Source organism: Pleurodeles waltl, chromosome 5 (assembly GCF_031143425.1).
Source record: "Pleurodeles waltl isolate 20211129_DDA chromosome 5, aPleWal1.hap1.20221129, whole genome shotgun sequence".
Classification (NCBI taxonomy): Eukaryota; Metazoa; Chordata; class Amphibia; order Caudata; family Salamandridae; genus Pleurodeles; species Pleurodeles waltl.
In genome coordinates, this window is record NC_090444.1 from 1,540,427,521 (window position 1) to 1,540,452,866 (window position 25,346).

The window sequence follows — 25,346 nt, forward strand, 5'->3', positions numbered from 1 at the left end:
GCCCTGCTTGACAACCTCGACAACCTCGGACTCAAACAGCTTGTCACGTCACCCACCCACTCCGCTGGACACACGCTTGAGCCCATATTCTCCGCCAGCAGCCACGTCACCCTCAGCCACACCACCGAACTCCACTGGACCGACAACTGCTGCATCCACTTCACCTTCCAGAAACCCACCACGCACCACCACCCGCAACTGATCCCCTGCCACAGCTGGAACAAGGTCACCAACAATCAGCTGATCTCCGCCCTCGTCCGAGCCCCATCAGCCAATACCGACACAGCTGCCCGCAACCTCAGGCAATGGATCGACGACTGTGCCAACACTCTCGTTCCGATCAAGTACCCTCCTACAGCTGCACCGTCAGAATGGCCATCTGGTTCACTGCCGACCTCCAGACCTCCAAACAGACTTGCTGAAAACTCGAGAAGAAGTGGCGCCAAGAACAGACACCGGCCACCCACAAGGCCCTCAAGAACGCCATCCGCAGGCATCCGGATCGCCAAGAGATCCTCCTTCAAGGAACACATCGACAACAATGCGCACAACCGCAAAGACCTCTTCAACATCGTGAAGGAACTCTCCAACCCCAGCTCCAGCACCAACGACATCCCACCTTCGCAAGACCTCTGCGACTCCCCAGCCACCTTCTTTCAACGCAAGATCACCGACATCCACAACAGCAGTCGCCAACACCTCAGACTCACCGCCCCCCAGCCACAACAATCATCTGCTCTCCTGGACCCACGTCAACGACGATATTACCACAAAAGTCATGAACACCATTCACTCCGGCTCACCATCCAACCCCTGCCTGCATCACATCTTCAACAAAGCGAGCTCCATCATCGCCCTCCAACTCCAGATGATCATCAACAGCTCCTTCGAGACCACCACCTTCCTGGAAAGCTGGAAGCACGCTGAGATCAACGCCTTACTCAAGAAACCCAAGGCGGACCCAAAGGACCTAAAAAACTACCGGCCCATCTCTCTGCTCCCGTTCCCGGCGAAGGTCATCAAGAAAATCCTCCACAGGCAATTGACCCACTTCCTTGAGGAAAACAACACTCTGGACCCATCCAAATCTGGTTTTCGCAGCAACCACAGCACCGAGACCACCCTCATCGCCGCCACCGACGACATCAGGCCCCTGCTGGACAAAGGCCAAAACGCAGCCCTCATCCTCCTGGACCTATCGTCCGCCTTTGACGCTGTCTGCCACCACACCCTACGCACACGCCTCCACGATGCAGGGATCCGTGACGGAGCCCTGGACTGGATCACCTCCTTCCTCACCGGCAGAACCCAGAGAGTCCGCCCCACTCTTTTCCGATCTGAAGCCACCAAGACCATCTGCGGCGTACCCCAAGGTTCATCCCTCAGCCCGACCCTCTTCAACGTCTACATGGCACAGCTCACCAACATCGTCCGATCTCACAACCTCAACATGGTCTCATACGCCGACAACACCCAGCTGATCCTCTCCCTCACCAAGGACCCCGCCACTGCCAAAACCAACCTCCACGAGGGAATGAAGGCCATCGCCAACTGGATGGAGAACAGTCGCCTAAAACTGAACTCGGACAAGACGGAGGTCCTCATCCTCGGCTCCACCCCCTCCACCTGGGACGACTCCTGGTGGCCAACCACAATGGGAACCGCACCAACACCCACCAATCACGCACGCAACCTAGGTTTCATCCTATACTCATTGCTCTCCATGACCCAACAAGTCAACGACGTCTCATCCTCCTGCTTCAACACCCTCTGCATTCTCCGCAAGATCTACAGGTGGATCCCTACCGAAACCAGAAGGAAGGTGACCCAGGCCCTCGTCAGCAGCAGACTGGACTACGGCAACGCTCTCTATGCAGGAACCACAGCCAATCTCCAGAAAAGACTGCAACGCATACAGGACGACTCAGCACGCCTCATCCTCAACATCCCCCGCCGCAGCCACATCACAGCCCACCTGAGAGACCTACACTGGCTCCCCGTCAACAAGAGGATCACCTTCAAGCTCCTCACCCACACCAACAAAGCACTCCACAACGCCGGACCAGCATACCATTCCCTAATAACTTCACCTCACCTAAATACACTGATGATAGGAGCATTGATTTCATGCATGATTGGAATATTGGCCAAATTCTCATGGAAACAACTTTAAATAATATCACGTCTTTGGTGTAAGTGACACTGGGTATTGCCTTTGTCTCCACATTCTTATCCCTTTCCATTGTTCTATCAACTTGCCTTAACAGAGTTACAGTAAGGCACTACAACTTACATAAGGCATCATTTAGAACACTTATCCAACCTTAAAACACACTTCCAATTTCTTGATCATGCACAGGGGTTGCTCAGGTACTCTTCAGAAGTAGTATGCCAAGCCTTTATATTCCGTTACATGTTGCATAATATCGCCATGTCACAGGACTTAAATGAAGACCTTAACCCTGAACTAGGGACCCATTAGGTTTCCTGGTGTGGGCCACAGCCCAGAGGTCAGGGACCGCTTGTGCATGATCAACTATTATCACATTTCACTTGAGCTGCTAATCTGGTTGCTTGAGACTGGATAGATAGTTTCAAGTTAACAATGGAAGGTAGACTATATAAATGTCTACACATGCCTTTCTGAGCCACCAGTGTTGCACTATCAAGATGCCATAACTAAACATGCAATTATGAATGGAATAAGCACCTGCACACATCACTCACGCATTCATTTGCAAACATATCACTCACTTATTTATTTACGTATTAATTCATACATCTACATACCTTATTCACCCACACGTACTTTCCCCTTAGATTAGGGCATCCCATATGCAGTGTGTGGAGAAATTCACCTAATACATGTAGAATTTCATACATGTAGCGTAAGTTACAACAAATTGTACACATATTTTTCCAGTGTATAATTTCACTGGAAAATGTCCATATTCCCATTAGGGTGACATTCATGATCCCAGGCATGTTGTCCCCTTCTCTCCCTCAACAGTTTCTATATCTATGCGGCGTAGAACTATGGAGTGAAGGGAGAGTTCTCCATCTCCAGTATGTAGGCATACAACCACATAATAGAAGCAGTTTTTTGACAACTGTGAGAAGCAGGAATTTATATACCGAAAGAAGCACTAAGGGCATCCCTGAGTCTTTCATGGACAAGAGCAGAATCCCCTCGTGGTGCTTTTCCTTTCCTCCAAAAAGCCCCAAAATGGCTTAGAAGAAAATGGAATGCCATCATGTAGGGGGTCCTCCACAATTTTTTAAAGTTTTATGAGGTCCAGAAACCCAGCTGGGTAATGTAGCATGCATGGATATGTAAGCATGTATGCCAGGCACTGCAGTGCAGTGGGTTTTCACTCCATGAAGCAAAAGAGTGCAGAAAGCAATGGGAGGATCTATGGCGCTGGGCGTGCCTGCAGGCAGAGGATGCGCTGGGGGTATCCTCTAAGCCACATACAGTTTTGCCAGGCCTCCATACTCCGTACATAAGGCACTATTTAGAACACTTTTCCAACCTCAAGACACACTTCTGATTTCTTGCTTGTACCCAGGGGTTGCTTGGGTACTTCTCAAAAGTAGTGTGCCAAGTCTCTGTAGCCTGTTGCATATTATCGCCATGTCACATGGCTTACATGTAGACGTTCAACTTGAATAGGGCCCCTTTAAGTTTCCTGGTGTTGGCCGCAGCCCAGTGGTCAGGGACTGCTTGTGCCTGATCAATTATTCTCACATTTCACCTGACCTGCTAGTCTGGTTGCTATGTTGCTGGCTCAGCCCAGCATGCGAGGGTCCTGGAAACAGTTTGGCCAGGCCTCCACACTCAGTCAGAGATTAATAAGCAGTAGCACAGTGCTACGTCATTGCACAAAGAAAAAGAACTACTTTACCTGTGTAGTTCTAGTGTTGTTGTGTTACTTGTCTTGTTTGATGGGTCTTGCTTTGTCTCAGTTGTCTTAATGTCATGGCGTCACGAATAAAGTGTAATTTAGAGCAATTGATCAGGTCCACTATTTTCAGGATTTGTCACATTTAAAGATTTACATGTAATACTTGTTGTCATATCACACCTTGGCACACAGGACCCTTATCTTGATTTATGATGAGCAGCTTTCGAAAGATTGCCTATGTCACCATGATCCTATGCCCTGATTTTGTGACTCTTACACTCTATCTTCCCTCATGTCAGACACAGATCATAGTGTGAGCCACGCAGCGTGGCCATTGTGACATTGTGACAATGTAACCCAAACAAAAGGTTAAAGGTTAATTGATAATAAATAATAAGATTTGCCCATTACATGACCAGCTAACAGCCATGCAGGATGCAGCGATCAGTTATCTTCTGTTATCCTTAGGATCATGCCGACATTCCTATTTGCCATCATGAGGGAATGTGACAGTGACATTGCTTGGGTAAGTCAGACATTCCATAGGCGAAGGTGACTTTTCTTTAGTAGAGCTCTTGCTAAAAGTTTATGTTAAAGGGAGAAATACCATGCGCTACAGCCACATTCTTGACCATAGTCACCCACTGTTAAAAGTGACATGTGGAAATATCAACCTTGCATGAGACAGGAGAGTGGAGGTCATGATAATGTCAGTTTTTGCCACAGTGACTACTGCAATAATGAAATCATGTATTACTCTGCGCATAATGCAGTGGATAAATGCAATCATGTGTTCTTTCACAGCACCTTTTCAGCAAGGCAGCCAAGAAGGAAGCAGGGAATGACAGAACCAGGAGCAAAAACAGACAAGGGTGATGGATGCTCGACCAACACATTAAGAAAGCAGATGAGGAGGGAGGAGACCACTTAGGAGAGTGTATATGCACAGAGAGTTACAAGCTAAGAGACTTGGGGCAGAGGCCCAGGCCACCATAGAGGGGTGGTAGATTTGGACACCACATGCCAGGAGACATCTAAGGATGGGGCTCCTCCTGTCCAGGAAGCAGAAATATCAGTGTTGTCCAGAAACAGGCACCTTTATCATGAATGAGAGGGTATCCTGGAAGCACCGTCTTCACCAGTGACCAGGCCCCCAAAACACTTGGACAGCAGTTGCATTCTCTGTCATTCCTACTCCTCCAAAATGCTCACCCAAAAGATCATCTGGGCCCATCTGTGAGATTCAACCCACACTCCCTAAGTACCTCACCATGACTACTTTCCAGGAAGTCATAATGCAGCTCCAGGCTGACAGCAGATAATCTGTAAAAGCCTTGCACGGATAGCGAGAGCAGTCAGGGTACCTCAAGAGTCACAGGCTACCCATTAGCATGAGATCCACTGCCTCCTGTCCTGAAATACTGCCATCCCTCTACATTTCCAAACCCACCTCTCTCCACTCATTGACTTTGTGTGCCACAGTGTGTCTTACTCTTCTGCCCATCCAAATGACCCCACTGTGGAGTGCTGCTCAAGAGGTGACAGGTCCTGCCCTATACCCTGCAATGCCTGCACTGAAGGAGGAGCTCAAAGTGTTCTAATTATCTGAATCAAAAGATGACCAGAAAGGTTTGCCTTCATCCAAAGACAGCAGTTCCAAAAATCAATCTCAAATGGAGGACTTTCTTTTGCTTTTTGTTGGACTCAGGACTTTATTATGGATTTTGAACATTATTTTGGGATTTTTGAGCATTGTTTGTCCTTTTCTTTAGGACTAATGTGTTGGACATGTTCTTTCATTTTCTCTGTTGCACAGTAAACAAAGCCATTTCCCCTGATATTCCAAATGCACTTTTCTATTGTCCAACCCCTCCAAGTTGACTGTCCTTCTCTAGACTCAGAGTCTATTTGGTTAATTTCTTCTCTCCAGTGTGACAGTTGATATAATTAAATCTTTTGAACACATGCTTCATTTTCTTTCTTTTTCTTAAAAGAACAGTGAAATATTTTTTACTGTAACTTGGATTAATTGTGTTTTTTGATCTATAAGTGAATGGCACTTCATCCAGACTCTCCACTACATTCAACAACATTACTCGAATGTACCCAGGTTCGGGTCCAGGGACATATGACATGAAAAACAGATGGAAGGTAGGTGAAATAGACGTTTACTGAAAAATAAGGACAAAATATTATTTTCCATACATATTCTATGGTGGAGTGGATAAACACAAAAGTATGTGTGCGTTTTTTGAGTATTGAGCAGGGATTGTGGTCAAGAAGTCATGAGTGATGGTTGTTACTGCCCATGCCCAATGAGAAGAAGGCTTGTCCGCAAATCGTTACGCAACACTGGGTCCACATTGGCATGACCAAGTTGTGAGATTGATGATAGGTGGGCTAGTGGGATAGGATTGTAGTATGAAATATCAAGGAGGGAATATGTAGGTCATAGAATATTGTGACCAGAATATCAAGGACAACACTTTGAGACAGTGAGTGCACACATCAAGGTATGGATTTACTATGCTTAACTCCACATGGTGAAAGGGTGCCATTGTTTATGGTGCAAGGATGCCTGCATTGGCGCTAGGCAGTAGTTTGCGCACCAGTGCTGAGGGAAGTACAGGGATGCATCTTATTTCTGTAAGTATGACATAGTCCCTACACTTTCAAAATGATGCAGCGCGGCACTGGAAGGTGGCTTGCAGCACCACGTTTCGTCATTTTACTGTAAATTAGGCCCTCAGTTTGCTGCAGAGCCTGAATAGACTCTGCAGCTCAAGATGGGCCCCTGTATGAGGAGACTTGTAGGAGCTACATGACAATGGCATTGCACCTTGCATCAACCTTCCTTGAAGCCTAAGATGTTCCTGGTGCAAATTCAAGATTACTTAGATAATTTTGTTTGTGTTCCATCTTGAAGTTGCACAGGGAACATCTTCCCTTACCCCTCAGCCTGCAGTTAACTCTGTTGCCTCCCCTGTTCATTCCTTCCACCAAGGTGTAACACTGGTTCCCACTCCATCTTTGTAATTAGAAGAAACCACAGAAGGTGAAATTTCCCCAGTGAACACTCTCCACCCCACAACATCTCAGGTTGAACAACCAGCTAGGTCTCAGAGATAGCCACACTTGTGGGGGAGAGGGGAAAGCATGGGCAAATGCTTTGCCCGAGGAGGGTCAGTTGGTTCAAAAACAGTTCTCTAGTTATCTCAAGTAACTATAACTCACGCTCCAACCATACACAGTGTTGTTATTCATTATGTCATTTCAGATAATGCAGTGATGTTAGAAATGATGTTATAAAAAATGTAATGAGTGATGTAATATGTGAGATAATTTGTAGTGCATGGCGAGAGTGAGTTACAGTTACTTTAGGGCACAAGGTAAAGCTATTTTAGATAACTATAACTGGTACATTTGGGGGTGCTAGAGAGCCCGGCAGCAAGATGACCACTGCCTAGCAAGGCACTGCCAGTCGATGTTATAATTCGGCATGCTATCACTGGGCCTTATTTGGAGTTCCCCTGTCTTTTGTGCCTCAGGGAAGCGAGGGTAGAAACTGCTTGAGCTGTCATTTGGGCTGTTTGTCGGCCGAAAATGTTACAAACCTACAGCCAACATTGTGGTTTGCATTGCGGCCTTCAAAGTGAGTCACCACGTGGAATTCATGCAAGGCTGAACCTGTCGGGCCAGAAAGTCTGAGAAGCTGAGCTGCTATTGGCAGTAAACTGCCCAACCCATGGACACCGTTGTTATATCTCGGGGGCCACTGAGAGCCCCCGGGGAACTGCTTGGTGTGGTGACGAATGTGCAGGAGGTGAGCTGCGTTCCTGGGGTTGGTGACACATCCCTTTTTCAGCCTGGCTGCCGCAGCTGCAGCCAGTGTGATTTGGCACCTCACTGGGGGTGGCAGAATAGGCCCAGACACACATCCCAGCACAGTGCACCTGGTCCCTGGAGGAGTGGATTGATGCAGCAGCCGGGTGCCTGGAGATGCCATCAGGCTCCCAACACCCGCCGCTGTGGGGAAATAAAGGACGATGGCTGGCCTGCAGCTATGATGCCCTCAGGACTGTGGGACTCAGCCTCAAAAACAGCCAGGGATGCGGCATCTCTCGCCTAGTCTGCAGCTTACCTTGCTGGTGCCGCAGGCCTTGAGGAGTGTGGAGACTAAGGGAGGTTGTGATACTGCACACCCCGGATGCTGCCGGGGGATCCTGCAGCCCCCCATGAACAAAATACTGGCTGCGCCATGGACCCTCTGCATGAATAAACAGCATCTGTGGCATGATGTCCCAGGGCCCTGCATTGCTGATTGGGGACCCCAGCTGGACTGGATCTGTGCTCTGATGTACTGGGCATAGGGGGAATAGGATCCCTGGCTGATTCTGCTCAATTGCATGGAGTGGAAACTGTTAAACAGACTGCCTCCTGGGGCAAGCCTTCCCCCAGCTTACAGTCTCTTTCCTCAGCGACTCTGGCCTGCTTGTGCCCCTCATCTGACAACAGTAGCTACTGGGGTGTGATGGAGCCTAGAACACCTATTGTGCATCTGTGTCATTGGTCATCAGAGCGGCTCACTTGAACATTATCTACTATCCTTGAGCACTAGGCACGGAGTGAACCTCCTGAGTCAGATGCCTTCTGGCCCCAATACCATACATGCTTGAGCCCCGCTCTCATGACCTGTGACTCCGCGAGTACTGCAGCGTCACTTATTCGGACCGCAGTCAGGCTGGTAGTCTGAGTTTCAGGACGCCAGAACCGCTGCAGCCTGTTTTTTGGCAAATGTTTGGCGTTTAGTGCCACGGTGCGGCCCAGGAATCACATTTCATGCTCCGGGTTGCGCCACAGCCCCTGGCAGCCTCCCTGAATTTCCCTTCCCACTTACCTTACTTGGGTCCTTTTTCTTTTCTTCTTTTTTTCTTCTTTCTTCATGTCTTCTTTCTTCTTGGTTGTCCATATTGTCTTCTTCTGTGGTGGTTGTCTTCCTAGCATGCCTTGTTCCTTTTCCTTTTCTACTTGTTTTTTTTTCTCATTCATTGCTATGTGGCTTTTCCCAATCCAAGATGGTGTTGTATGTTCTTCCTGTTTTGTCACTTCCTGTTTCATGGTATAGAAGCACTGCAGTTCCCTCCTTCCTTGCGTTTCAAACACTTCCGACTTGGTGGTGCTCCTTGCTGCTGTTTACAGTTTTCTTCTTGCTCCTGCTTATTTTTCCCTGCGGATGTGACTTCTATTTCTGCCTTTTTTCATAGTTTTTTCCTCTTTTTCAGGAGTCCCTGTAATAGAGGTTTTTTCCTTTACTTGGGTATTTCTTCTGGGACTCCTTCTGGAGTGTACGTTCTGCCTCAGCGTTTTTTCTAGTCAGCAGCACTGTGGCTACTAGAAGGGGTCGCCCTTATCTTGGCCAGTCCACAACCAGTAAGAAACCGGGCATCCTTCCAAGTACTGCAGCCTACAGCGGTAAGAGACGTCCAGATCGTGACAGATTGCAACGCCACAATAACCAACGTTGCGTCAGAACCATGGAGGGACCAAATTAAGATGTCGTAGAGAATGCACAATCCATGCTTCATACTGTGCAACAACAAGCCCTAGAATTACAATAACTTCGCCCTGAGAATACCGGTCTATGGCAAGCCTTCACTTCTCAACCCATAAATACTGTATACCTCATGTGTCTAACTCGACACCACGATATTCCAGAGATCCTCATACAGTAAAGGGATTTCTTCACTCTTTGACAGTCTTCTTGGCCTTTCGACCCTTCCAATTTTCATCTGATAAAGCCAAGGTGGGTTATTTGATTAGAGGCTTGCCTAGCCCGGCTCTAGCTTGGGCGACCCCCTTGGAATCTACTGAGGATCCTGAATTATCCAACTATCCTGCTTTTATTACACTCTTTAAACAGATGTTTGAATGACCCGGGCTGGAGGCTGCTCCTGAAGAATCATTATGCGATATACAGCAAGGCGATCAGGATGTATTGCAATACATAACCCGATTTAAACAGTTAGCAGCTGAGATTACTTGAGCGGAACACACTTTTGTAATCCTATTTTGTTGAGGACTGCTAGAAGAAATAAAGGATTAATTGGTGCATTCTACTCAATTAGAATCCTTGAAAGAACTGATGGATCAAGCATTGAACATAGAGTATCAGTTGCAGGAACGTAAGATGGTAAGGTGAAAGACTTGATTGCAGTATCAGTCCAGAATACCCTGTTCCACAGCCTGTCGTTCTGATGAAGCCCATCCTGAGGTGAATAAGTCTACAGAAGAAGAACCCATGCAGATAGACCTAGTCTGTGGCTCTTTATCTGAAACAGAAAGAGAAGATAGGTGGAGAAAGGGCCTTTGTCTTTACTGTGGCAAGGCTGGTCACTTGATCCGGATGTGTCCTGCCGTACATCCAGACCTAAGGGAAACGCTAGCTCCTGCCACCTGTGAAGAGGAAGGGGACAGAAGGAGTAGACTTACCTTCAATATGTTTCTCCAAAGAGAATACCACAGCTCTGTTCATACTGTCCGTTACCCCACAGTGTTCCCATAATCAAGAAGAACAGGTATTTGCATTATTGGATTGTGGAGCAAGCGGTTTATATTTGGATGAGACTTAGGCCAAAGAAAGAGGAACACCATGAGTTCCTAAAGAGATGCCAGAAAATGTCCACACAGTTGATGGCGCCCCGCCAACCTCAGGTCCAGTGGTGGATACTACACCCACCCACTGTCTGCGTTTTGGAAAACATCAAGATCACATTACCTTTGGTCTAATATCCTCTCCAAACCATACCATGATATTGGGAATTCCCTGGCTGACTCGACACAACCAATATTAAATGGGAAACAAGAACAATATCTTTATCATCACAGTTTTATCAACAGAACTGTTACTCCTCGAACTCTTATTGGTCCCCTAAAGGTTTAATCCTTTCTTCCAAAGACACGACCTGCACTATTAACATATTACAGGGAGTACCAAGTTGTTATCAAGAATACTGTGATGTATTCCAGAAGCCTAGAAAACCTGTTTTACCTCAACATCGGGTCTATGACTGTGCTATTCCTTCGATTCTGGGAGAAGTGGTTCCATTTGGACGGATGTATTCACTGACCCAACAAGAAAAGAAGGTACATAAATAATATCCAGATGATAACCAACAAAATGGTTTAATCGCCCCCTCTCCATCTCCTGCTGGGGCTCCTATTTTTTTCATTCCAAAGAAATCAAAAGATCTGCATCTCTGTGTCGACTTTTGTGGACTGAACAAGAAAACAATCAAGGATCATTATCCCTTACCCCTTATTAGGGATATACTTGATGAGGTCCAAGGTGCCCAGAGGTTTACGAAATTGGGTCTGAGGGGTACCTATCATCTTTTACGTGTCAATGTAGGAGATGAATGGAAAGCAGCTTTTCGTGCTCCATTTGGCCATTATGAATACCGAGGCATGCCTTTTGGTTTAACAAACGCACCCTCAATATTCCAACGATTCATGGAATCCGTGTTCTCTGATTTTTTGATTCACAGTGTGGTGATATATTTGGATGGCATTCTAGTATACTCTCACATACCTGAACAACATACTGAGCTTGTCCATCAAGTTTTGGAAAGACTCAGACAGAATCAGCTAAACTGCAAACCTGAAAAATGTGACAAAACAGAAGTACAATATCTTGGTTTCTGCATCAATCAGACCAGACTAGCTATGGATCCAGACAAGGTACAAGTCATTTTGGATTGGCCCTCTCCCTCTTCTATTAAGGAAACCCATTGCTTCTTAGGTCTCTCCAACTTCTATTGGCAATTCATACAAGACTTTGCCCATCAACAAAGTTTTATCACCCAGACCACCAAAGGAGTAAACCTAAAGAAGGGATTTGTTTGGACTGAAAGTGCAGAGATGGCCTTTCAAAATCTGAAACGGGCCTTTACCCAAGCTCCTATCTTACGGCATCCGGATACAACCAAAAAGTTTATAGTGGTCACTGACGCCTCCGAGAGAGCTATTGGTGCGGACTTACTTCAGAAACAAGAAGACGATAGCCAGGAGCATCCTGTTTTTTACTTATCCTACATACTGACAGAAGCCAAACGCAATTGTTCTGTGTTAGAATGGGAATTACTTGCTCTCAAAGCTGCCTGTAAAGAATGGAGACATTTCCTAATGGGTACTAAGGAACCGTTCGAAGCAATAACTGATTACCAAAATTTCAAGTGTCGAAATAGCCGGCAGGCAAGATGGGATTTCTTTTTCAGCCAATGTGACTTTGTAGTGATCTACATTCCTGGATCTCAGAACCTAGTGGCTGATGCCTTACCTCGTCGCTATCCAGAAAGCGCTAACACTTCCTCTCCAAAAATAATAGAACCCAGTCGAATCATAGGAGTTGCCCAGTCCTTTCTTGATCATGTTAAGAAAGAATACCAAAACCTTCCACTTGAAGAATGGAATACATTGAGCCCTCAATTAAAAACAATCAGGAATACTTCTATCATCAAAACTCTCTATTTCTGCTGACCAAGAAAGTACAGACCAAGGCTTTACAGATGTGTCATGATTCCCCTGTGGCTGGACATCGCGGAACCAAGAAGACGCAGGAGTTGCTCCTACATTCTTTTTGGTGTCCTACACTTAAAACCGATGCCGAATCCTACGTAACCTGATGGCCTATATGTGCACAAACCAAGACACCTCGGACCAAGCCAGCAGGATTATTGATGCCTTTGCATGTTCCCTCTGCTCCATGGCACACCCTGTCTACAAATTTCTTATGTTCTGTACGGTCTTCTTCGGGGAATCATGTCATTATGGTAACCGTTCATTTACCAAGATAGCGCATTTCACATCTTTAAAGAAATTGCCTACTGCCAAAGAAATGAGCCATATTTTAATGCACGATATCTTTCATCTACATGGTCTTCCTCAAGTAATCATTTCAGATCGGAGACCCAATCTGTGTCACGTTTTTGGAAGGCTTTTTGTACTTCATCACACATAGATGTCGCCCTTTCATCACGATTTCATCCACTGACTAACGGTCAAACTGAACGCTTGAATCAGGAAGTTCAACAGTATTTACGTAGTTTCTGTAATGCCACACGAAGCAACTGGTCCGACTTTCTTTCTTTATCTGAGTTTTCCTATAATAACACTGTGCATAGTGCAATAGGATCAGCACCTTTTTTTCGTACCTACGGCTTTCATCCCAAGACCTTCCCAACAGTACCTCTTGCTTTACCTCCAGTTCCCGTGGTCGCCCCATTTGCTCAGTGACTCCACCATATTCAGGACATGATTCATAACACTCTTTCAGCATCTAAACAAACTATGAAAAGAAGAGCTGGCAGCCAACGTCAGGCTGCACCATCTTACCATCCTGGAGACAAAGTATGGCTTTCTTCTAAATTTCTGCCTTTTCGTTTTTCTCAAAACAAATTCAAACCCCGATTTTATGTTCCTTTTCGAATACTCCAATTATTGAATCCAGTTACTGTTCGGCTACGATTACCTCAGACTTGGAAGGTTCATCCAGTTTTTCATGTCTCGCAACTCAAGCCTTTTGTTCCTGAGCCTTATCATTTGCATTTTCAGAGTCCTCCTCCTCTTTCTGTGGATGGCCATCCTGAATATGAGGTACAGGATATCTGTGATTCCCACATCTTTCGGAACAAGCTATAATTCCTGAATCACTGGAAAGGTTATCCCCTCAGTGACTGTTCATGGAAAGATGCTTCTTCAGTTCATGCATCCCCTTTGAGTCGCAGTTTTTTCTCTCTATTTCCAGACAAGCTTGGGACCTCGCAGGAGGTCTATTTGGACGCCGCGGACTACCGCGGCGTCAATCAATCAATCTGGTGTTACTGGTCGAAGAGCCAGGTCTTGAGGAGTCTTCTGAAGGTGAGTAGGTCTTGAGTCTGTCGCAGGTTGGTGGGGAGGGTGTTCCAGGTTTTGGCAGCGGGGTATGAGAAGGATCTGCCGCCGGAGGTCTTTCTTTGGATGCGGGGGACGACGGCGAGTGCGAGGTTAGTGGAGTGGAGCTGATGGGTGGGGGTGTAGAAGTTGAGTCTGTTGTTTAGGTAGGCTGGTCCGGTGTCATGAAGCGCTTTGTGAGCGTGGGCAAGAAGCTTGAAGGTGATCCTTTTGTTCACGGGGAGCCAGTGAAGGTTTCTCAGGTGGTGGGAGATGTGGCTGTGGCGGGGTACGTTGAGGATCAGCCGGGCGGAGGCGTTTTGGATACGTTGGAGGCGTAGTAGATCTTTTGCTGGGATGCCTGTATAGAGTGCATTGCCATAGTCCAGCCTGCTGCTGACAAGGGCCTGTGTCACTGTTCTTCTTGTTTCTGTCGGGATCCACTTGTAGATTCTGCAGAGCATGCGGAGTGTGTTGTAGCAGGAGGAGGAAACTCCGTTGACCTGTGTAGACAAGGTGAGGGAGGAGTCGAGGATGAAGCCCAGGTTGCGAGCGTGGTCGGACGGTGTCGGCGGGGTTCCTAGTGCGGTGGGCCAGGCGGAGGGGGTGGGTCCGAGGATGAGGACCTCCGTCTTGTCCGAGTTCAGTTTCAGACGGCTGTTTCTCATCCATTCGGCGATGGATTTCATTCCCTCGTGGAGGTTGGTTTTGGCGGTGTGGGGGTCTTTGGTGAGTGAGAGGATGAGCTGGGTGTCGTCGGTGTAGGTGAGAATGTTGAGGTTGTGTTGTCGGGCCACTTGAGCGAGGGGGGCCATGTAGATGTTGAACAGCGTCGGGCTGAGGGATGAGCCTTGGGGGATGCCGTAGATGATGTTGGTGGCTTCGGAGCGGAAGGGGGGGAGGCGGACTCTCTGGGTTCTGCCGGAGAAAAATTAGACGATCCAGTCGAGGGCTTTACCTTGAATATCGGTTTATTGGAGGCGTGATTTCAGGGTGCGGTGGCAGACTGTGTCGAAGGCGCCAGATAGGTCCAGGAGGATGAGGGCTGATGTTTCGCCGTTGCCATTTGGCATCTGATGTCGTCTGTGGCAGCGAGAAGGGTGGTTTCGGTGTTGTGGTTTCGTCTGAAGCCGGACTGGGAGGGGTCTAGGATGCCGTTGTCTTCGAGGTGGCTGGTTAGTTGTGCGTTGATGATTTTTTCAATCACCTTTGCTGGGAAATGGAGCAGGGAGATGGGTCGGAAGTTCTTGAGGTCGTTGGGGTCTGCTTTGGGCTTCTTGAGGAGGGCGCGGATTTCGGTGTGTATCCATTTTTCAGGGAATGTCGCTGTTTCGAAGGAGATGTTGATGACCTTCCGTAGTTGGGGGGTGATGGTGGAGTCGGCTTTGTTGTATACATGATGGGGGCAGGGTTCTGACGGAGACCCTGAGTGGATGGAGTTCATGATATTGTGTGTCTCTGTGTCGTTCACGTTGGTCCAGGAGGTCAGGTGGTTTGCACAGGTGGAGTGTTCGGGGGTGGGGGTCTGGCGTGGGAGTGGCGTCAAAGCTGTCGTGGATGTTGGTGATCTTCCGGTGGAAGAAGGTGGACAGTGCGTTGCAGAGTTCTTGGGATGGAGGGATGTCGTTGATGTTGGCGCTGGGGTTGGAGAGTTCTTTCACAATGCTGAAGAGCTCTTTGCTGTCGTGTGCGTTGTTGTCCAGGCGGTCTTTGAAGTGGGACCGTTTGGCTTGTCTGATGAGTTGGTGGTGCTTGCGGGTGGCGTCCTTGTGGGCTGTGAGGCTGTCAGGTGTGCGTTTGAGGAGCCATTCCTTTTTTAGCTTCCGACAGTCGCGTTTGGAATTTAGGAGCTCGTCGGTGAACCAGGCGGCTTTTCTTCAGGCTTGGTTGTCAGTGGGTTTTTTGAGTGGCGCAAGGGTGTTGGCGCAGTAGTTGATCCACAGGGTGAGGTTGTTGGCGGTGGTGTCTGGGTCGGTGGAGTCGGGGTGGGTTCTGGGCGAGGATGTTGGTAAGCTGGTCTTCCGTAACTTTGCTCCAGCATCGGCGGGGTGGTTGTTGGGTGCGGTGGTGCTTGGTAGGTTTCTTGTAGGTGAAGTGGATGCAGTGGTGGTTGGTCCAGTGGAGTACGGTGGTATGGTTGAAGGTGACGTGGGCGCTTGAGGAGAAGATGGGATCAAGCGTGTGGCCGGCGATGTGGGTTGGTGTGTTGAGGTGTTGTCTGATGCCTTGGTTGGTGAGGTTCTCGATCAGGGTAGTGGAGGTGGTGTCATTGTTGTTCTCCAGGTGGAAATTTAGGTCCCAGAGGAGGATGTAATCCGTTGAGGTGAGTGCGTGGGTGCTGGTGAGGTCGGCGAGGGATTCGCTGAATGGTGCTTGTGGTCCGGGGGGGTCTGTAGATGAGCGTTCTTCTGAGAGTGGTGTTGGGGTCGGTGTGGATGCGGTAGTGTAGGTGTTCAGCGGTCTTGAGGGAGTCGTCAGTGTGGGTGTCGACCTTGAGGGAGGATTTGTGGGCGATGGCTATGCCTCCTCCGATTCAGTTTTTGCGGTCCCTGCGGCTGATCTTGTAGCCGTCCGGGATGGCTATTGCGATGTCGGGTGCTGAGGAGTCGTTCCACCAGGTTTCGGTAAGGAAGGCTACGTCTGGGACGGTGGAGTCGAGCAGGTCCCAGAGCTCAATGGCGTGCTTGCGTGCGGAACGGGTGTTGAGGAGTATGCAGTGGAGGTGGTTAGTTTCGGCCTTTGTTGGTTTCGTTGTTCTGTCGCAGGTGAATCTGCAGGTGCGGCATGCGAAGGGTCCGTGGGTGTTCCTTGGTGAGGACTGGGAGCATGCTGTGATGCGGCCGTGGTGGATGGAGTTTAGTTGGTCGGCTGTGTAGCGGCATCTGGAGGTGCAGGGGTCTCGCGGACCAGGGGGGGTGTCCCTGGGCTCGGTCCAGGCGCGGACAGGCGCAGACGAGCTTGCCTCTGGCGTGCCGTGGCTGGCATAAGAGGAGGGGAGGGTGGGAGTGGCAGCTGGGAGGCGGGAGGGCCTGTCCAATGGGAGGGCTAGGGGAGGGGACGCAGGGGACGCAGCAGCAGGAAAAAAGGCAAAGCAAGTGGTGAGAAGGAGGGGGGAGGGGCCGCAGGGGACGCAGTGGCGGGAAAAAAACGAAAACGGGAGAACGGGATGGAGCGCGGAAAGGCGGAGCGGGGAGCGACCTGCCTGCAGTAGCAGGGTCAAAGGTTGCTCCCTGTCACCGCGCCGCGGCTGGGATAAGAGGAGGGGAGGGTGGGAGTGGCAGCTGGGAGGCGGGAGGGCCTGTCCAATGGGAGGGCTGGGGGGAAGGGCCGCAGGGGACGCAGTGGCGGGAAAAAAGGCAAAGCAGGCGGTGAGAAGGAGGGTGGAGGCGGGAGTGGCCGCACGGGACACAGCGGCGGGAAAAAAGCAAAAACGGGAGAACGGGATGGAGTGCGGAAAGGCGGAGCGGGGAGCGACTTCAGGCTGCGTTCAGGTCGTCAGTCTGCGCTTTGGGACACCAGAACCGATGCGGCCTGTTTTTTGGCAATTGTTTGGCGCTTTGTGCTCCGGATCACGTCGCAGCCCCTGGAAGCCTCCCTGACTTTCCCTTCCCACTTACCTTACTTGGGTCCTTTTTCTTTTCTTCTTTTTTTCTTCTTTTTCTTCTTTCTTCATGTCTTCTTACTTCTTGGTTGTCCATATTTTCTTCTTCTGTGGTGGTTGTCTTCCCAGCATGCCTTGTTCCTTTTCCTTTTCTACTTGTTTTTTTTCTCATTCATTGCTATGTGGTTTTTCCCAATCCAAGATGGTGCTGTACGTTCTTCCTGTTTTGTCACTTCCTGTTTCATGGCATATAAGCACTGCAGTTCCCTCCTTCCTTGCATTGCAAACGCTTCCGTCTTGGTCGTCCTCCTCGCTCCTGTTTCCAGTTTTCTTCTTCCTCCTGCTTATTTTTCCCTGCTGATTTGACTTCTATTTTTGCCTTTTTTCATAGTTTTTTCCTCTTTTTCAGGAGTTCCGTGATAAAGGTTTTTTCCCATTACTTGGGTTTTTCCGCTGGGACTCCTTCTTGAGTGTACGGTCTGCCTTGGCATGTTTTCTACTCAGAAGCACCATGGCTACTAGAAGAGGTCACCCTTATCTTGGCCAGTCCAGAACCAGTAAGAAACCGGGCGTCCTTCCAAGTACCGCAGCCTACAGCGGTAAGAGACGTGCAGATCGTAACATGATCACGCAGGCCTGCTCGTGTCCCCCATGGATCCCATTTGCAGAGGCAGTGTGGCGAGGACTCGAGGGGCTACTGAACATCTCCTGTGGTGGCGACACTTTGTTGTCATTTGTCCGGTGGTACGCTGGGTGTCTGGTGCTGGCCACCTCCGCTCTGCGATCCCACTGAGTGTGCTCTGGGCACCTGGGTGCTTCTGCTTCCCTTACCCCTACTCAGTTAAGTGCCCCCCATGGAGCACTGAATATTGAGGATCACGTGCCCCGTGGACCTTTGGAATCGTGGGGAAATAAGAAGCGCGCCAGTCCAAGCTGGCTTTGGAGGAAAAGGGGCAGACGTGCCACACAGAGCCAAATAAAGCCATTGACAACCCCCAGGAGTGGCCCACAGTGCCTCTCTGCAAGAACCAGATCTAAAAGAGCCTATGTGCCATCAATATCAAGATTGATCGCCTCACCAGCTGCCTAGACTGCATGAAGGAGCGAGTGGACAAACACGAAGACCGCCTGGACCATCATCAGGCACACATCTCCGATATGGACGACACCCAAACAACAGCCAGAAAACACCTGCACCCCATGTACAAAGTACTGGAGCTCATTAAACAGAAAAACAAAGACTTAGAAGCACTCACAGTGAAATAACCTCTGTGGCCTAGGTGTTCATGAATCCACTACGACAGACAGAATGGAAGACTTTGTGGAATCACTATTGAGATCCCTGTTTGCAGACTCTATATTGGTGATCTTCATAGTAGAGAAGGATCACAGGTTGCTTGGCCCAAAACCCCCACCTGGCATGCCAGCCTGACCCATAATCACCAGGCTCCTCAATTATCATGAAGCAGTCCTTCAGGAAGCCCGCTAGCGCCGCTCCATTCATTACTAAGGGAATGAGGACTCCTTTTATCTAGATTTCATACTGGTGGTACAGGCAGCTCGTCACACACTGCTACAGCCAAATGAATTCTTAAAAAATCAGACGTTACATATTCCCAGCTGTATTCTGCAAAACTTTGTATATTTCATGATGGAAAACTGCATTGCTTGACAGATGTCAAGGCAGCCAATCATTCTCCCACCAGATCTTGGCCTGAGTGGCAGCTTCCCAGGCATCCCCATCTCACCCTGATGATAGCCTTCTCAGTGACAATGAATGATTCTGCCTGAGCTGCTGGTCTGGTGTTTTTCTTTTTGCTCTTGATACTGCACGTACATTGTGCCATTCCTCCACAGCTGTAGAAGCTCCAGTAAATCTGTTCCAATTTGAGACCCCGTCAGGATCCTCCTCAACAACTCTCATTCCCCCATGTCACAGTCTCTATGCTACAGATGCCCTTACCAGCTTCTCTCGACTTGATAAGACCCTACATCGGCCACCCAGTTTATACCCTAATTGAGTTGTATGCCTGGCTCTCTGATGCCCTCAGAGATGATTCTCATTGTGGGTTGTGGGATTCAGTACTGGGTGGGAAGGGTGTGTTCAACCATGTTCCCTGATTGAAATGGGTGGGAGTTGGCTCGGTTTGTACGGTTTGTGTTTTTTGACCCCCATTGGATTTTCCCTTGACACAACATTGTGACTACACCATGCGTACCTTTGGGCCTTGCTCAGCAGACGTTCATTACTACACACCATCACCCCTCAACAATAGGATGACCACAACTAGATGCCTGACCTGAACCATTTACAGACTGCATGACTAGCGGAAGGCCAGACTGATCCACACGTGTCTCAAGTGGCACTACATAGATATTTATTTTCATCAAGAACTCCATCTCACCAAGTCGATGGCCTCCTTCCTACGTGCGCTATGGTATGTGGAAACGCATGTATAACACTACTCTAATCACACTCAAAGCACTGTCATACTCCTGCATAAAGTTTTCCCTGGGACTCACCTCTAACTATTTGCGACACAGCTGGACAAGTTGTCCTCCTCACTGGCATACTTCACAGACACAAAGTTATTCCTGCCTTGATATACGGCCCAAATATTGACAACCCAGAATTCTCCTCAGATGTGTGGTGGCTAATAGCCGGCTTGGGACAGGATGCAGTGATATGGGGGGTGATTTCAACAGTGTACTTAACCGTGACCTGGACCACTCAGGCTCCCTGCATTGACCCAAACTCAACGCAACACTGCAACTCCACTCCCTGGTGAAGGGTAGTTGGCTACCAGACGTTTTGAGACTAAAATACGCATACAGTGAAGCGGGCACCTGTAATACAAGTGCATGTGGCGTGTGGTCATGAATAAACTATTGGCTACTTACACGAGATCCCCTCACCTGGACCACCTCGGTGTCACACTACCCTGTTCACTTTAGGACAACCACCAGTGCTACTGGTACTATCCCTGCCATTAACTGTCTTGCCTTTACATGGGGCTTTACCCTTGGGGTGCTGCATGACTCAGTTTTTAGGGATGAGGTCCACACTGCGATCATTGACTACTTTGTCACCAACATGGATCCTGTTTCCTACTGTCAACACTGTGGGAGGCTTTAAAAGTAGGTATCTGGAGTGTATGCAGTCCAAAACAGTTGGGCGTTCTCAAAGCAATCCGAGCGCAGCTAGTAAAGCCTGTGGGAGACCTTAGATCTTTTGAATCAGAATACTTAGCTACTACGAGTACCTCTACCATGGCACATATCTGTAAAAACTCTCAGAATACGATGGAGAGGCCATGCGAGAAACTAACTATTTGACTCAGGAGGGGACTGAGTGTCATTACGGTGAGGGAGAGACCATCCCCAGAAGACCCTAGCCAGCCTGCTACGTAGGCCATGTGCCTTGGACTACGTGGTTAAACTAATTGACGAACAGGAGAAACTGCAATCCTCCCTTGCCGGCCTGCTCCACACCATTACCACCTTCTACATCAGACTCTACAGTGTCACCCCAGTGGCATATGGAGAGGAATTTACAGCTTACTTTGGGAACATTCAGTTGCTCTCGCTTGACCAGGCCCATAGACTACACCTAGACTCCCCCTTTACCGAGGGGGAGGCACTCCAAGTCATACAGAGCCTCCCTAGTGACAAAGTGTCTGACCTGGATATCCTTTGATAAGGAGAATGCCAGCCTCCTGATACCGCACCTCTTGGCGATGTACGAAGATGCCCTGATGTCCGTGGAGCTTCCACCATCAATGCCCAATAATAATTACATAACTTAATCTGGACAAACCGACAAATCGATGTGACTCATACCAGCGGCTTTCCATGATCAATGTGGACATAACATTTTTGCCAAATTATTGGCATATTGCCTACTCCCACTGCTGCCAGACATAGTTTGCCAAGACCTGCTGGGGTTTGCACCGGGTCATTCTACAGCGCATAATCTAGGCACAAAGTTTGCCCTCATGCACTCTGTGGATCCCGAGCTCGCTGCAGTAGCATCCCTTGTGGATGCAACAAAGGCCTTTGATTCACTGGAATGTGTATTTCTCTTCACCCTCTTGGTGAGCCTCGGTCTGAGCCTGCCATTAGTGTGCCTGATTTTCCTTTTATATACCTCCCGACAGCCAGATTGAGTTTAAATGGAATGACCTTGGACCAGTTTCAGGCAACGCAAGGCACCAGGCAGGGGTGCCTACTATTCCAAATCCTTTTTGCAATTGCAATGGACCAGCTGGCTGCCCAGCTGTGGCAATACCACGCACACCAGTGGCTTGGCGTGGTGACATCACGCTGTCTATATGAGAACCTCAAACAAACCTAGACCTGATCATTTGCAAGGTTATCAGTTTTGTTGGCTACTCTAGTATCCACATAAATTAGGCCAGATCTATCTTATCAACCCTCACCCAGGGCATGCAGACGTTTGACGCAGAATATCCACTGCAATGGCCTCAGAAATGGTGCACTATCTGGGTATCTGGATTAGTCACAACATAAACAACCTCTGGTGGGCCAATGACAGTAGAGCTATGATGTGTCTCGAGGAGCGAATCCGGTCTTGGAGTAAGCTGCCACTGTCCCTCACTGACTGGATTGCAATTACAAACATGGTCATACTACCTAAATTCCTGTACCTGTTCCTTAATATCCCAATCCCACTCACTTCACAATTTCTCTGGTGCTTATGCTCAAACCTGACGCCCCTGGTCTGGGCTGGGAAACAACCAAGGATAGCATGGGAGACGCTGATACTACCATTCCAGGAGGGAGGCCTCAATGCACCCAACATGTCACCATATACTCTATGCAACCAGGCTCAATATCTCCACTCCTGGCTTTACTCACGAACATCCTGCCCCATACATTGGTGGAGGGAAACATGGTGTGCCCAAGTCCACTGTCCACTGTGCTCTAATAACCTTTCAGGCCCACAAGAAAAACTGAAATAAATACAGTGGAGTGTGTCCGGTGTGCTTGGAACTGCCTGCGATGCCGTGCCCACCTGCCATGCCTCTAGGTTTCCTTCATTCCCCTCATGTGAAATCCCCAGCTACCGGTGCTCCAAGATGATGGCACTGAAGTCTGTGTACACAGATTCTGCCTTCACACATTTGCCAACCTCTACCTAGATGGTAAATTTACACACCCTTTGCAACAGCAGACCCCCGAGGCCCACCACACTGGACATCTTGCTGTACCATCAGCTGTGTGCTACCTGCTGCGTGATTCTCAACACTTTAATGCCTCTTGCCGTAAACCAGCAACCCACCTATACACAGCAGGTTGCGCAACCTGAGATCTTGACATTGGGCCTCCCATCACAGATTCGCAATGGGCATACACGCTTCAGTCAAACTGTTTTGCTGTCACCCAGTTATAGGCTGCGCCTCACTCTTGCACAAGGTATACCACACCCGCTGCAACTACTACATATGGGGCTGGTGGATGAAGCATGCTGTCTGTGATGCTTGTACCACAGGCCTCATTCCTGCACCTTGCATGGGAATGTCTGCAGGTGGCGGGATATTGGTCCCAGGTGTATTCTATTCTATACCAAATAACAAGCCATCCGTTCCCTCAAAACCCGCTAGTTGGACTCCTGGGCTATGTCAAAGATATCCCACCTATGCTCCGACACCTCAGAGCTATGATCCTTCTACTAGCCAAACAACTAGTTGCTACGCACTGGGGCAGACGGACTGTACCCAGGGCCGACGGCTGGCTGCAGGATGCAGCCTATTACCAAGAACAACTATCCACATACTGAGACCTGCTGCCACAAAGCTCCCACCCAGAAGACATCTAGGAGCCACTACTAGCTTACCTCAGATGAAGAGACACCCCCACCTGTGTCAATAGTGGACTCACCTCCTACTGGCTCAGGCACTGTGCCAGATGTCCTGGTTGCCCCCCTCAGTTCCCCTGAATGTCTTAAACCTCTAGGAATGAGTACAACCTGTGAACTGTGTTTTCCTTCACTTCACCGCCCAGTGGACGGAGTACCCTACATGGTAACCCCTTATGCTATGCTTCTTTCTCTGTGGTCCTGGTTTCAAAGTGATATGTTGCAGTGAGGATGTCATAATGTTGTCCAAATGTACGATTCTGCTATCGTGCCCTTTTCCCCATCCCTGTCCCCTCCTCTCCTTCCTCTCCTATGCCTTCATTACTGGAAATAAAATAAACTATAATTGGTAAATTTCAATGGCTTTGTTAATTTAAAACGGTATGTTTTTACTGACATTTTCACCTGTCTATAACATCCCTTTAAGCTTTACTTTTTGTGAATTTAAAAGTTTTTTTTCAATTATTAAGTAAGACATCATTAAAATTTGTAACTATAATGTCACTTAAACCTTTGTTTTTTTCAGTGAATTTATATTTAAAATAACATAAAGCAATATGTCCATTGCTGTGTGCGGTGTGGGGTTTGATGTAGGGCCTACCCTCTGGCCAGACCCGGCACCTAACGCCTGCGGGCGCAAGGCCTCATGACATGCACAGCCTTCAGTTGAGCACAGCATGGAGGTGGGTGCTGGGTCTGGCAGTTGGCCAGGCCCGGCGCCCACCCCCATTGTCCATGGACACCACCCACCATCCATGCCCTTGGGTACATACAGGTATGCCAGGAAACAATATAAACTCTCATTGTGAGTAAGGCAGACCTACTGGCTTTGTCAAAGGGTTAAAACACCAAAATATGAGAAGCAGGGGGCTATTTGGCTTCATCAAGTTGTCAGCAAATCAACATATATAACACAGACCTATTGGCCTTGTCAAAAAGTCACCACTAACAATAATCAAATGTCTATTTTATAAATTCACACATTGCAATGTTTTTTGAGCATATGCTTATTGGCATTTTATTCATTATACAACGATCTCATATGCAAGCACATTATTCACAAAATAACAACCATTCAAGTATATTGTGGATTAATCAGTATACTGGGAGGAGGTCAAGCATATCTTCCAAGTCGCAAGCTCAACCTCCAGTTTTGTACCTTCTGGGCATTCAAATGCTTATGCGTCTCATAACATTATTTCTATATGGATATAGGCCCAGGTTCTGAAAGCCCTCAGACATATTCACAAAGATACCATAATTTAGTGGATAACAAGAACAATGACAGCCTTTTAATATTCTGCATATGTGCACATAACTGGTATGCTAGTAACTAATCACCCATTCAGCCTGTCTTGGGGGGGGGGGGGCTTTCTTATCACCAGATACCATTAGGTAGGGGGAACTGTGCTTTAAAACCCCAGATTTGCCCACAGCACGGGGGCACAGGCATCCGCGGGGGAGAAGGGAGGAAGCCCACGTAATAGAAAAGGTGAAGGTGGGCCCCCTTCCACTCCCATTACCCATGATTTATCAATAGTGATGGAGTTGCCACATGCTGGCCGTACTCCGGGGGAGAGGGTCCAGGCAACGTCATGCGAGGCTCATGCAGGAGGACCCCAGGGTTCTTGCTCACATCCAGTCGGGTATTAACAAAGGGTTCTGATTCCCGCCTAGTTGCCCCCCTCTCCCTCCACTCTGGGTATCCTCATTGTCCGTGACAGCGGATGGATCTGGACCATCCGATGAATCCTGATCTTCTCCCTTTGCCCCCTGTCTCCCACTGGAGGCTTCCAGGTTTCCAGAACCTCAACCCACAATCCAACAATAGGACATCTACGAACTCCCCGAGCCTCCTTCCTGCAGCGCCCTCTCCTCAGCTCTCGCCAACACGGTGACATCCTGCACAAAAGTTTATTTTGCGGCCCAGTCCCATACGTTCACATCATAGCTATACACCGTTTAGCCAGTGGCAGTGCCAGCGCCAGGTCTGAAAACATAGTTCCCACTTTCCGTGTGTGGAACCAAGGAAATA